The 13035-nt window shown below is 37.8% G+C and overlaps 1 long non-coding RNA gene across 1 annotated transcript; it reads left to right on the forward strand.

Moving 5' to 3' along the window:
* Positions 1 to 7847: 7847 nt before the first annotated feature.
* Positions 7848 to 10039, forward strand: LOC105353789 (uncharacterized). Its single transcript, XR_908519.4, has 4 exons — positions 7848 to 8010; positions 8492 to 8571; positions 8706 to 8987; positions 9074 to 10039. It is a non-coding gene; the product is annotated as an uncharacterized LOC105353789 (long non-coding RNA).
* The last annotated feature ends 2996 nt before the right edge of the window (positions 10040 to 13035 follow it).

A 13035-nucleotide genomic window follows, 5' to 3' on the forward strand; every position in this document is an offset into this window, starting at 1 on the left:
TGTTAGCGTGTTTTTTTCTCATCTGCATGACCTCAGTTGGTCCTGAGAGCTGTGAATAATCTGTTTCTGACATTAGCTGAATCAGCTGTTTGTGTGTTTGAATCAGCTATTTGTAAGGAAACAATGTTAACTTTGAACAAACAGACTGAAAATATTTTCATTTAAATCCATCTGGACGGCATTAATATTTTATCAATTTTATCGGAACAGAGCTGCGAAAGAAAAGACCTGGAGCAAGATTCACCAGATTTGCTCCACTTTGACATTTGGTGTCAAGCCTCCTCCTTCTGTAGGTACATGCTGGTATCAGGTAGCAACAGTCCAGTGTGAACACCACATGCTACAAGAACCTCCTTGAACCTGTGTCAAATGGCTGATGTGTGCAGTACAGTTGGTAAATTAATTCTTGTCTATTAAGTCGATTAAGCTTTTTGCGGTACAGAAGCTGCCATGTTGGAGCCGGCAGGCACTTCCTGTTTGGAATCCCAGGGGGGAGGAGTCACTCAGTCCAGTTCTAACATACAGTCAATGGTCCCTCTAATGTCTCATTTCCGTAGAAATGTGATTCACGTGCAGATTCCACCAAACATTTAGCATGTTGACTTTGGTCTGGAGAGATTTTTGCTTCAATACTAAATTTAACTAAAAAAGACAAATAATGTGAACAAAATAAAGTCGTTTATGTGGAGAAATAAATGTGTGAGAAAATGACTCTTGGGAATCCCGAGGTTCCCTTTGACATAGATGTTGTGAATGGAAACATGGCCTAAGGCAGACCTTTCTGCTCTGATTCAGTTAGCCGACTCATCCCGCTCCTCGCTCTGGTCGACTGAACACTCTGGATTCAGCAGCCAGGAGTGCCGGGGAGCTGGAAAAAGGGCAAGGTGTTGATGTTCAGGGCCAGGGTTGGGCCGCCCTGACCAAAGAAAGAGATCCTTTTAGAGCAAATGACTTTGTTTTGTTCTGCTGCTTACTATCACATCCTTGCACAATAATCAAAACCTGTTCATCCACTCACAGGCTTTATGCATTGTTATCTCAAGATCCTGATTTGATAGGACATAGTTCTTTGTCAGTAAACAACCTCAGGCAGCTAAATGTTTCAGTTTAAATGTGGGGGCTGCTGCCAGATGGAAAGTTGTTTTTTTTCCAGAGCATAGAACCTTTTTGTTGAGGCGACAGCGGCTTTTAGGCGCCAGAAGCTGCACTGGAAGGTGTGGAAACGTGATCACAAACCAGCTGATTTAATCCTTTGATCCAACTGATCACAGAATTTACTTTCTTTATGCACGCAAAGATCAAACTTTCATTTTTAATTGAGTGAAGCTGGATCAATATGAGAGCAGAATTCAATTCTTCATAAATATTTCAAAGGACAGAAAAAAACCATTTTTATTCTCGATTGATGAACATTTTAGGACCAAAAGGGGTTCAAAACATTTCCTGATTTCAATTGTGCATGTCAACACAGCAGTCTGAAAAACATTACTTTTATGTCATGCAGGGTCAGATGACACATTTTCCACTGATTTCTCATCCTTACAAAATAAAAGTACAATTTTGAGGTCATCTGAGATTTTTCTGTCCTTTTAAGAACTCACATGTCGTGTGTCTTATTTTAATGTTTATTAATATCTAATGACTAAAAGACTCATCAGTCAAATTGATAAAAATTAAATAAGCAATCAATAAAAAGTTCCGTTCTTGTATTTTTTTGTCATTGTCACTTGTACTAAGAAATTTACAAAATGCCTTGTGGTCACAAAATAGTAATTCATTTACCACTAATTAATACAATATATTAATGATATAATTATGGGATTACACACATTTGCTTATTTCCATTCCCTTTCATGCAACAATTTCTGTTTGACTTATTTGATAATCATTTGTAAAGTATGCAACTCTACTAAAAACATCTATTTATGCTTACGAGTATTTACACTGTGAAAAAATGGCATCATCTTCTATCATCTTTGTTCATTTTTCTTTATTTTCTATTCAACTTACGACTTTATATCTGAAAGTGTTTGATATATGTGTGTTTTTTCTTTTTGTGTGTATATTATTACACAACAGTTAATGATTGACATAAACCAACTAATCACACCAAATGAATTTAAAAACACTCAAATATGTAGAAAAACGTGAAAACACGCACAAAAGAAGTGGTAGATTCCACTTTTATAGTCATAATAAATATATTTTAAAGAATACAGCTGATTTTTTAAAATATCCAACATTCAGCAGCTGCAGCAGTTTATATTTTTTCATATCGTCTTTTGAGAAATACAGATTCAAGAATACAGATTGAAAAAGGACTTTTACATAAACCATTTCTGCAGAATTTAAATCACTAATTGTACATATTTTTATGTCTAACTGGTTTGTTCTTTACTCATCTAGAAACAATTGAAATGAAGACAGAAAAAACTTTCTTTTTTGACTGTTGAGACTTCAGTGGAACCGGCTGAACACATTTTATGCAGGTCCTGACAGCTGCTGACTAAACAGTTTCAAACGACAAGTGGACGATGGAAAAAAGTAAAGATAGAGGAAATAATACTAAACTGGTAATTCTAAAAGGTCACAATCCTGCACCAATAACCAATAGAATGAAAAAAATCAATAAAATTATTATAAATGTGAGGAAATTTTGATTATAAAGGAAAATTTGCTGGAAACGTTTTATTCTAGGGTTTAAACTAAAAACAAGAGTCGTTGAACTTTGAATAAACTAACAAGGTTAGACATAAAATATTGTATTAAATATTTCAATGTAACTTTGTATGTTATGTTTTCTCACTGATTCCATTTGATCAATAAACTGCAGCTTGTTCCAGAACAAATGATTGATTTTGATTTATTTTCAAGCATTAACTTTAGTCAATACAACACAAAATCAAAGAAATAATGACATTAATTGATTAAAACAAGCAAACAAAAACAAAGACCCTGTTCAGTCCCATTTGATTCATTAATATAGCGATTATTAACTAAAGTCAAGTAGAGCTAGATTTATTGCTTGTAGAGGAGCAGGAAGAAGCAAATTAATAGAATAAGGATGATCAAGTTGTGATTTTATTAATAAAAATCACAATCTGTCATGAAAACATTTTTCATTTTCTTGATAAAAACGTAAAGTTTAACATAGCAGATGAGTGAAATTCTACTCACAATTATCTTTTTATACCTGCTTTTGCACAAAACCAGCAGAAAGTGAAAGTATTTAGACATATTTTCTAAGGTCACATTCATTAATTTAAGTTATTTCTTTCAGTTTTGGTTCAGATTATTATTATCATTCAACTTTTATCCATCGAAAGTACTAACAAATGTTCCCAACAAATAGGAATTTAAAAAATCCTTGATAAGTAAAATTTGGAAGATTATCTCTAAACATCTGTAAAGTTAACTTTAATGTTTTAGTTTATTACGTGCTTTTGATTTCTTGATAAAAATTTGAAATTCAAATTTCAACATTGAATTGAAACAATAAAAACTTTCTTTGGCCTGATTTTTGGTTCCGCTGTTTTCCTGCAAAGGCACTGAGCATTCCGGTTTTCCGGACGTCGGCTTCCTGCTGCAGGCGCTTGTGATGTTCTGCCAAGAGAACCAGCAGACCTCCATGTCTGGAGATCCTGTGAGTCCACCTGCCCCTCAAAAGAGTCTCTATGCAACAATAGGGGCGATCCGGTGTTGCCAGAAATCACAAAATAAGATGCTCGATCCCAAGCCCTTCCTAATTTCAGTTCTGCCTTCCTTCTGTGACATTCCTGTCAGTAAAACGGATTAACAATCTAAACGGACAAAAATAACAAGAATTTCTTCTGTTATTAGATTTTTTTTTTTTTTTTACAAAAGTCGCCCAAAACAAGGCGGGTATCAAGAACTAAACACCTTCAGGCTCCTTTTTTTATCGCCAAAATTAGAATTTCAGAAACCCAAATGGAATAAAAGCTGTTTAACCTCTTAAGACCAGAGCTAATATTTGAGCTAACCCTCTATAAGATAAACCCAGGGTCCCAGTAAAGCAGAAATAACTGTTGTGGTGATGGAACCCAAATGTGATGTCCATGAAAGTGGACACCAGGTCCCAAGAAGTTCCTTTAAATCTGAATTGATTTGTATTCAAACTTTAAAAAATGAATTTTATTGGAATACTGGATCTCCTTGTTTAATAGTAGAGGTGTCAGGTACAGGTATACAGGTGAGAACCCAAATACCATAACCATAAGCGAGTCCAAAGAATTAACCAACACAACACATAACTTTAAGGAACATAGGTACAAGAAAATAGACATAACAAGCCGCCAGTGTTTCTTAAATACATTGTGGCTAATCAGCAAAGTGGTGGCAGGCTGCTAGTGGTTGTGGAACGTGTCGGTCAATGGAGGTTGATGTACAAACGAGTCTGCCACACCATTGTTTGAATTTTAAAAGAGACTGCAGGTGGAATTAAGATTAAATTAATTCAATAAAAAGAGGGCATCCCAGAATAACTGAGGGCATCCAGAGGAAAAAAGATGTTTGTGAGATTCCAAGATGTGATAGCACGCACACAAACAATTTAACAGGGAAAACCGGTCCACAGTGGAAAATGGAGCCTGATCGGGCTCGTTGTTCCTGAAATATCTGTGTGGGCGTGTTGGAAAATCAAAATCCCCTAAAGGTGTTGATAGTGGCATGAAGAGGCATCAACAAACTCCCACTCCTGTCATGATTTGCTGCATTTATTTGTTTTTATTCTAACTTTTGTCCCATCTTGGGTTTCTTTGCTGGCAGCCGTGTGTCAGGAATGATCACAGGGCTGGACTCAGATGCAGAGATTTAGTGGTTTTAATTTCTTGTACAGGCTTAAACAATAGCTCTGGAAATAACCAAACAACCCGGTACAGGACAAAGGGAGACAGACTATTTAAGACATGAGGGAGGGAACACAGATGGAACCAATCAGAGGAAATTACACAGTCACACCTGTGGGGAACAGACAAGAGCAGGAAGGAACATGGCCTGAAATGAGAGGAGTGTTAGTGTTTCAAAATAAAACAGGAAGTGCAACACGAGACAACACAGATGACAGACAGACCACAAGTGCACAACTCAGGACAAATGATAAGAACGACAAGACATGACACCGTGACTGCTCAACAGGATCCACCGGGGAGTGGGCGGTCACTTTTCTCAGCACAGAAACCCAAGATGAGACAAAAGTTAGAATAAAAACCAACAAATGCAGCAAATCATAACAGGAGTGGGAGTTTGCTGATGCCTCTGTCTTCATCATTAAAGGATTTCGCCAACACGCCCACACAGATATTTTAAGAACAACAAGCCCGAGCAGGCTCCATTTTCCACTGTGAACTGGTTTTCACCTGTGAATATTTTTGTGTGCGTGCCAATGGGATCTCTCAAACATCATTTTTTTCATCTTGTGGATGCCCTCAGTTAGTCTGGGAGATTTTCTTTTCATTGAATTATTTTAATCTAAATTCCACCTGCAATCTCTTTGAAAATTCAAACAAAGGTGTGGCAGACTCGTTTGAACATCACCCTCCATTGATCGACATGTTCCACAAGCACAACAGAGGTGTAAGAATACAAAAAAATGTGTTTGTCAATGTTTAACTGAAGACGCTGAAGGACTTATTGCCTACATTGTGTGTTGTATACTCATATATAAGTATATAAGTGTGCTGCATTTGTGTGTTGGTAAGCATAATTTAGGTATGTAAAACTGAGTGTCATCTGCATAACATTTTACATTCTACTTGCATGTAAACTGACCTGAGTGTGGATGGTGTGACCCAGAGGAAACACACAAAAATGGATCCTAAAAAGACCCCAACAGACTCTTAGAATCAGCAGAACTTCTTTCTAAAGATTTAGCCCCAACTGGCCTTACGGGTGGAAACACGCTGTGGGCGAAAAATGGTCAAACCTGACTGGGGCACGCAGGTGACCCGCACATAGATCAATGTTGTAGAGCGCTGTCTGAGCCTGTAGAGACAAAATGTTCTAGTAAATGTTTCTACATGCATGCTGCAGGCAACAGTGAACACTTAAACCACACATAAGGGTAAGTCAGACGGAGTTAGGTGAGACCCAGGCGTGTGGTATGGATCCCAAATCCAGTAGACTGTACAGGGACCCCGTTAGTTCTGTTCACATGATCCATGCACGCTCCTTGGTGCAGCCTGACAGTTAGAAATGAGGAAATTAGACAATCAGAGTGGAGTTTGTGTGGACACTTATGTAGTTGAGTGGGATCAGGAAGGAGCCTGGACTCACACCTTACTCACAACTTGAATGTGGCGTAAGGCTTGTGTACGACACGTCATAAGTGTGTGTGAAACTTTCAATATCCTTACGAACACAGTAAACCCTTTTTTTTCGCGGTGGTAACGTTCCAACAAGAACCCGTCATAGGCAAAATCCGTAGAGTAGAAACCATAACTTTTTTCACAATTATTATAATTAAATACTCTATTATACATTGAAAATAAACAACAAACCATTTTACACGCTGAAGCAATTGTTTCACCAATAAAAGTATAACTTCTGTACTGTACTGTCAAATAATAATTTAAATCATCAATGTGAACAGAAGGCTTCAAATTGTGGAGATTAACCCCGCCCACCGCGACCCGAAGAATTGGATTAAACGGGAGAAATTTTAAAATGATTATGGAAAAAGTACAAAGTACAGTGGGACAAAAAGTGACTCAGGTGTATTCACTGCTCTTCAGACTGAACCGCTGCATCCTGACTCCGCTCTGCAGTGTTTTCTTCTTTTGAAGTGATAGTGATTGGCAGTTGTTGTCTCTCTTATTTCTATGGGTTTTAGAGAAACTCAAATTGCAGGAGAATTTGCACGTACGTGTTGTAAATTTGGCTAGCTGTTTTACGTACGTGTAAATATTAAACTGCAACGTTATTGACGCACAGGTAGAGAAGAAGCGGAGTGACTTTTTAGCCAATCAGAATGCAGAACACAATGCACGATGCAAATAATTTTTACTTTGTTTACTTAAAATAAATTAACAATGGGTGCACACATTTGATTAATTTGTTTTAAGTGAGAAAAAAGTAGTTTATTCCCTATTGTTTGTTTTCTTAGTTTCCATCCCAGGTGAGCCATCCATAGTAATCAGCAGAGGAGATTGGGAAATTCCACTGGGGAACTGCAGGGGTTGCCAACTCTCCTCATGGACTTTATTTTTGCTTATTTAAATGAAATGATTTAGTCCACTTTTTGTTGAAGACTACTTTGGTATTATATGAATTTTGTTTGGTTTCTGTTTCTCTGTTTTGTAATCAGATTAAATAGTTTGAATGTTTGATTAGTTGGTTTCCTCTCCCTCATGTGTCCAGTATGGTTTGCCCCTGTCTATAAAGCTTCCCCAGTGTGTCAGTGTAATGGCTTAAGTCTGGTCAGGCCTGTTCAGTTTAGTCCGATTTGTTTTTGTTTCATTTAGTTATGTTTTCAGTTGGGCCCAAATTACATTAGTTTTAAAACTATTCTGTTTTTGTACCTTTTTATCTTCCTTTACAAAGAAAAAAAAACTACAAAAAAAAAACAATATTAAAAGATGTTGCAAGAAACACCTATTTTTGTCCATTAACTAATTGTGAACCTTCACATCTTAAGAGGCTTTTACTTTGTTCATAATTTAAGGCTTCCAGGAAGCTTTTATGTGACCTGATTAACTGTTTAATGATTAAAAGTTCTGCATTCTATTATTGTTAAACATGAACTTTCTACTTCAATTCAAGTCCACTTCAATCAATAAAAAATTCCACCTTATTCAGGGGGTGAACAAATTTTTGTCCGTGCGCCTTTTCCCGCAGACCAGCTTTTCCCACAGGTTTCTAAAAACTTTCACTTTCTCTGCAGATGGAAGTTTCATCATCAGACTCCACCCCCTTTTTTACTCATATCAGCACATCCTGCTGTTGTATTTCTGACAATCATTTTCCGACCTCCTAAAGACACAACATCTCCACCATGTGAGTAAACTTTGCAAAAAGCTGTTCTTTAATTTTTCAATCTGATACAAAATATTTATTTATTTTCAAAACTCGCTCTGAATAGTTTTAAACTAAAACCTTTATTGAGTCTTGTTTTCTAACATTATAAATGAATGAAGTGGATTTCAGGGTTGAGTTGCACACATTTGCAACCCAAAGCTGGAAAATCGAATGTTTGTTTCAGGATTTTGAAGATTTTGGGGTTTTCTTTAGACTGTATTTGTTGCAGAAGCGTAAACCTGCAGGTGTTTTTCACAGCTTCACTCTGGTTTGACAGCCTGCTGTGACACGTCTACTTATCATGATTGCAACATGTAACTACGCTTAAAAAGAGAAAAATGTTTTTAACTTGGCTTTTTATTCACTCACTTGTTTGTTGATGGTTTGATGCTAAACGAGATGAGATTTTTGTGAAACTAGGCTGCAGACACTAAAATTTCTTTTTTTGTTTGAATTCCAGCTGAACCTTCAGGATGTCCTTCTTCTTCAGACATTTGATTCTGATGTTTGTGCTTCTGCGTGGACTCTCAGCAGATAAAGGTGTGTTAAATCCCAAACTCACCTTTCAGAAGTGAAATAAATGATCACATTTGAGAAAATACTCTAAGTGTGACAAATGTTTAACAAAGAAAACATGAAGTGACCACATCTTTTCTTTCTATTTTATCACACAGGTGTGTCACTAAACTGCAGCCAAACAGTGGAAGTTACATATGGAGAGGATCTGAATCTTAGTTGTGACATTAAATGGAAACAAGCTGATTGCCAGTATGAAAACTATTCAATTGAGTGGATCCACACAACAGAGAACCTCTGTAAGAACAACAGATGTGAAAATAACAAAACCTCTGCCTCACTACAAATGTTTAATGTCATCGAGGAGAAGAACATCAGCGTTATCATTACTGCTAATTGTGGCATGGATTCTGTCAGTATCAGCCTGAAGATCAAACCTGGTGAGTTGATTTCAATTTGATTTAGTGTGAGTTAGAATCATTGTGTCAGATCATTTTTTATTAAAAATGTTTGTTTTTTGTTCTAGCTGTAGTTGAAGTTAAAGTTGAAGTTAAGACGACAATCACAACCCCCAAACCATACACTGTGGATCCTGTCCATCACAAAAATGCTTCAAAAAATGTGGCATCAGTGAGGGGGAAAGTGATTCCTATCTCACTCGCTGCTGTCTCTACAGTCATTATTGCAGTGGTTGGAGTTGCTTTGTATCGACATAGCCGAAAGCAACATCAGAGAATCCCGCTGAAGGAACAGGTCTGACAGTTTCCTGACAGCTCTGTGAGGAAAAAAGGGAAAAAAAAGACATAAAAGAGCTCTGATGCACGAGTGGGGCTCAAATGCATCATGCAGACATTTTGGACAAACCCCGGCAGGTCAGGTTGGGTTGTCCCCAAAGTCAGGACAGATTCCTGCAGGACATGAGAAGATGCTGAAGAAACGGCATCTGGTGGAAGTTTTTTTGGGGATCCAGGATTCCTTCTGCAGGTACAGAGAAAATATGTGTTTATGGATTCAAGAAGAAAAGTGTTTCGGTAAACTTTTTTTTTTATTATATCTTATGACTTTTTATAAAATGATCACATCATTCAGGGTTTTCTTTCATTCTGATAATGATAAGGTTGGTTCTGTTTTGTATAGAATATTGGTGTCTGTGACACCCTATAATATATCTATAGATTTTATTCTCAAAAGTCTTTATCGTGCATTCTTTACTTGCAGGTCAAGCTCTGTGGGGACAATAAGTGGGTTGCAGTGCTCTCTAGTGTTTAATCTAAGTAGCTGCAGGGACTTTTTTACTTTTTTTATATTTAATGAGCAAATCTATTTGAGAACGTTGATTTGATTCTTCAGATCATACATATTGAAACAAAATTATGTTATGTTTTTGGATGTTTTTTGTCTTTATGTGCACATCATGTAAGGTTTTCTGTATATCAGCTGCTGGTTTTCTAATAAAAACATGATGTCAGGCCAATAAAAAGTTGGTGGCTCACATGAATTCAGCCTACATAATCATTCTTCTCAAACCAGACAAAGATCCTAAGTTTTTCAAATATCGCCCCATTTCTTTTATCAACAGAGACTTAAAATTTATCTACAAATTGGAAGGGGGGGGGTGCTTGGACATCACTGAGTAATCAGAAGATGTCCTCTCATTGCCCTACCCGCCAATTTTAACTGCACCCTTTAGTACACACGAGCTTTATCCCACAAAAATATACACTCCAACACACACATGCAGACACACACGCTCACAAACACACATACAAACTTTTCACAAGGAAGATGAGACCGAGATGAGAATTTCTGGTGTCTCTGTGAACGCGTTTTACTACAAATATCAAGATTCTGGAGAGGTGTGGCTTAGCTGTGAGGGAAATTCTGTATGGTGTCAAAATAGAGCCTAAAGTATTGCGCATCAAAACAGTAAAACGGCGCATCAAAACCCCAAATTTGCGAATCAAAATGCATAAATTGAGAACCAAAACGCACAATTTGCAACCAAAAGCCTTTCGCCAAAGCACAATCCTATTACTCAGCTGCCGATTTGTTTTCTCGCCATTCTGAAATCCTGCTTTTGAGTTGCAGTTTTATTTTGAAATTATCTTTTTGAGTTGCGCTTTAATTTTTTGAGTTGCGCTTTTATTTTTTGCGGTTTTGATTCTAAAACCTGTTGACCGTAAAAACAGCGACATGTCAGTCAAGGGGAGGCGGGACATCCCTGATGTCCAGAAGCTCATTGGCTGCTGAATAACACCGAGTCTTACGTCAACAGACCAGTTTAGAATGTGCCGGTAAGTTTTTCATGTTTTTCAAATCTTTAACTATATTAAACGATCAAACTTGTACTTAATGTAACCAGATGACGCGAGCACAGTCAGATGAGGAGCTCCACCAGTAGGTGCTAGTGAAAAAAGTTGTTAGAAAGTTAGATGTTGCATGACAAACTATCACCATTGTTCTCCCGTGTTAGCATGCTAGCTAGCTCAATGCTAGCGGGGTTTCCAGCTCTTTTCATGACTTTTATGGATTAAACAAAGTCGATTTTTTACCACAGTGTCAGGATCGGTCATGTCAACCTGGGACTAAGCCTGTTGGGCAGTTGATGGAATCTCGTCTTTTTGATTGACAGATGCAGTCAGAGATTGTGCTTTTTACAACAAAGCCTCTTTAGACAAAACATTTCAGCAGCAAACAGCTGTTTTTACTCGTGCATGGGATGGCTGATCTGATACAATAACCACCTGTTTACAGCCAGATCAAAGCCATATCATAACACTCCCCCCGCTGGTCTGTTCCATGCGCAAAAGAGGTGGTAGATTCCACTTTAATGCAAATAAACATTTCCATTGTAGCCATATTGGTCCATAACATGGCGCTGATGTGGTGCAGCGGTAGGGCGGTCCACCTCTGATCGGAATATTTCAGGTGCAGTTTCCGCGTTGCCTGCCCATGTGAAGTGTCCTTGGGTTAGACACTGAACCCCACCTTGCCTCTGGTGGAAGGTTGACGCCAGAGGAACTGCCACCAGTGTGTGAATGAGTTTGTGACTGTAAAGAACTTTGGGCCTTCGAGGAAGGTAGGAAGTGCAATACAAGTAAACGACCTTTACCATTTAAATAATTAGATGACCTCTGAACTAAAATATTAAAGTAAACCTCTGTGTGATGACATAGCATTCTTGATTCATGCATTACCATCAATTCTAATGATCACAGACCTTTCACTGAGACGGTTCCATCCATCATGGGGTCTCCGTCACACGTCTGACCCATTGACTGTATCTGACGACTGGACTGAGTTGTGACGTCATTCATAGAAAATGGTTTCACTCCGGTTCCAACCAAATAACCAAATAAATCCATTCAGCTTTTTGCGATACAGTAGCTGCCATGGTGGAGCCAGACGTCGTCAGTGGGTACTTCCTGTTTGGAACACCAGGGGCGGGGGAGTCACTCAGTTCAGTTCTCACATACAGTCAATGGTCCCTTTAATGTCTCATTTCCGTCAAAATGTGATTCACGTGTAGATTCCACCAAACAGCAGACATTTAGCTAATTTCATGTTGACTTTGGTCTGGAGAGATTTTAGCTTTAATACCAAATTTAAATAAAAAAAACAAATAATGTAAACAAAAAAAAGTTGTTTATGTGGAGAAATAAATGTGTGAGAAAATGACTCTTTGGAATCCCGAGGTTCCCTTTGACATAGACGTTTTGAATGGAAACATGGCCTAAGGCAGACCTGTCTGCAATGATTCAGTTAGCCGGCTCATCCCACTCCTCGCTCTGGTCGACTGAACACCCTGGATTAAGCAGCCAGGAGTGCCGGGGAGCTGGAAAAAGGGCAAGGTGTTGATGTTCAGGGCCAGGGTTGGGCCGTCCTGACCAAAGAAAGAGATCCTTTTAGAGTAAATGACTTTGTTTTGTTCTGCTGCTCACTATCACATCCTTGCACAATAATCCAAACCTGTTCATCCACTCACAGGCTTTATGCATTGTTATCTCAAGATCCTGATTTGATAGGACATAGCTCTTTGTCAGTAAACAACCTCAGGCAGCTAAATGTATAAATTTATTGGTTTTTTTTTAAAGCATAAAACCTTTTGTTGAGGTGACAGCGGCACTGGAAGGTGTGGAAACGTGATCACAAACCAGCTGATTTAATCTTTTGATCCAACTGCTCACAGGATTTACTTTCTTTATGCACGCAAAGATCAAACTTTCATTTTTAACTCAGTGAACCTGGATCAATATGAGAGTAGAATTCAATTCATCATAAATATTTAAAAGCACAAAAAAAAAATATATTTTTTCTCGATTGAGGAAACATTTCAGGACCAAAACATTGATTTCAAATGTGCATGTAAACATGGCAGTCCGTAAAACATTACTTTCATTTCATGCAATTTCAGATGATAAATTCTCATCCTTTCAAAATAAAACTCTGAAAAACAAGCATAAAAGAGGTGGTAGATTCCACTTTTGT

This window comes from Oryzias latipes, chromosome 19 (assembly GCF_053564925.1).
Source record: "Oryzias latipes strain Hd-rR chromosome 19, Olatipes_Hd-rR_3.1".
Classification (NCBI taxonomy): Eukaryota; Metazoa; Chordata; class Actinopteri; order Beloniformes; family Adrianichthyidae; genus Oryzias; species Oryzias latipes.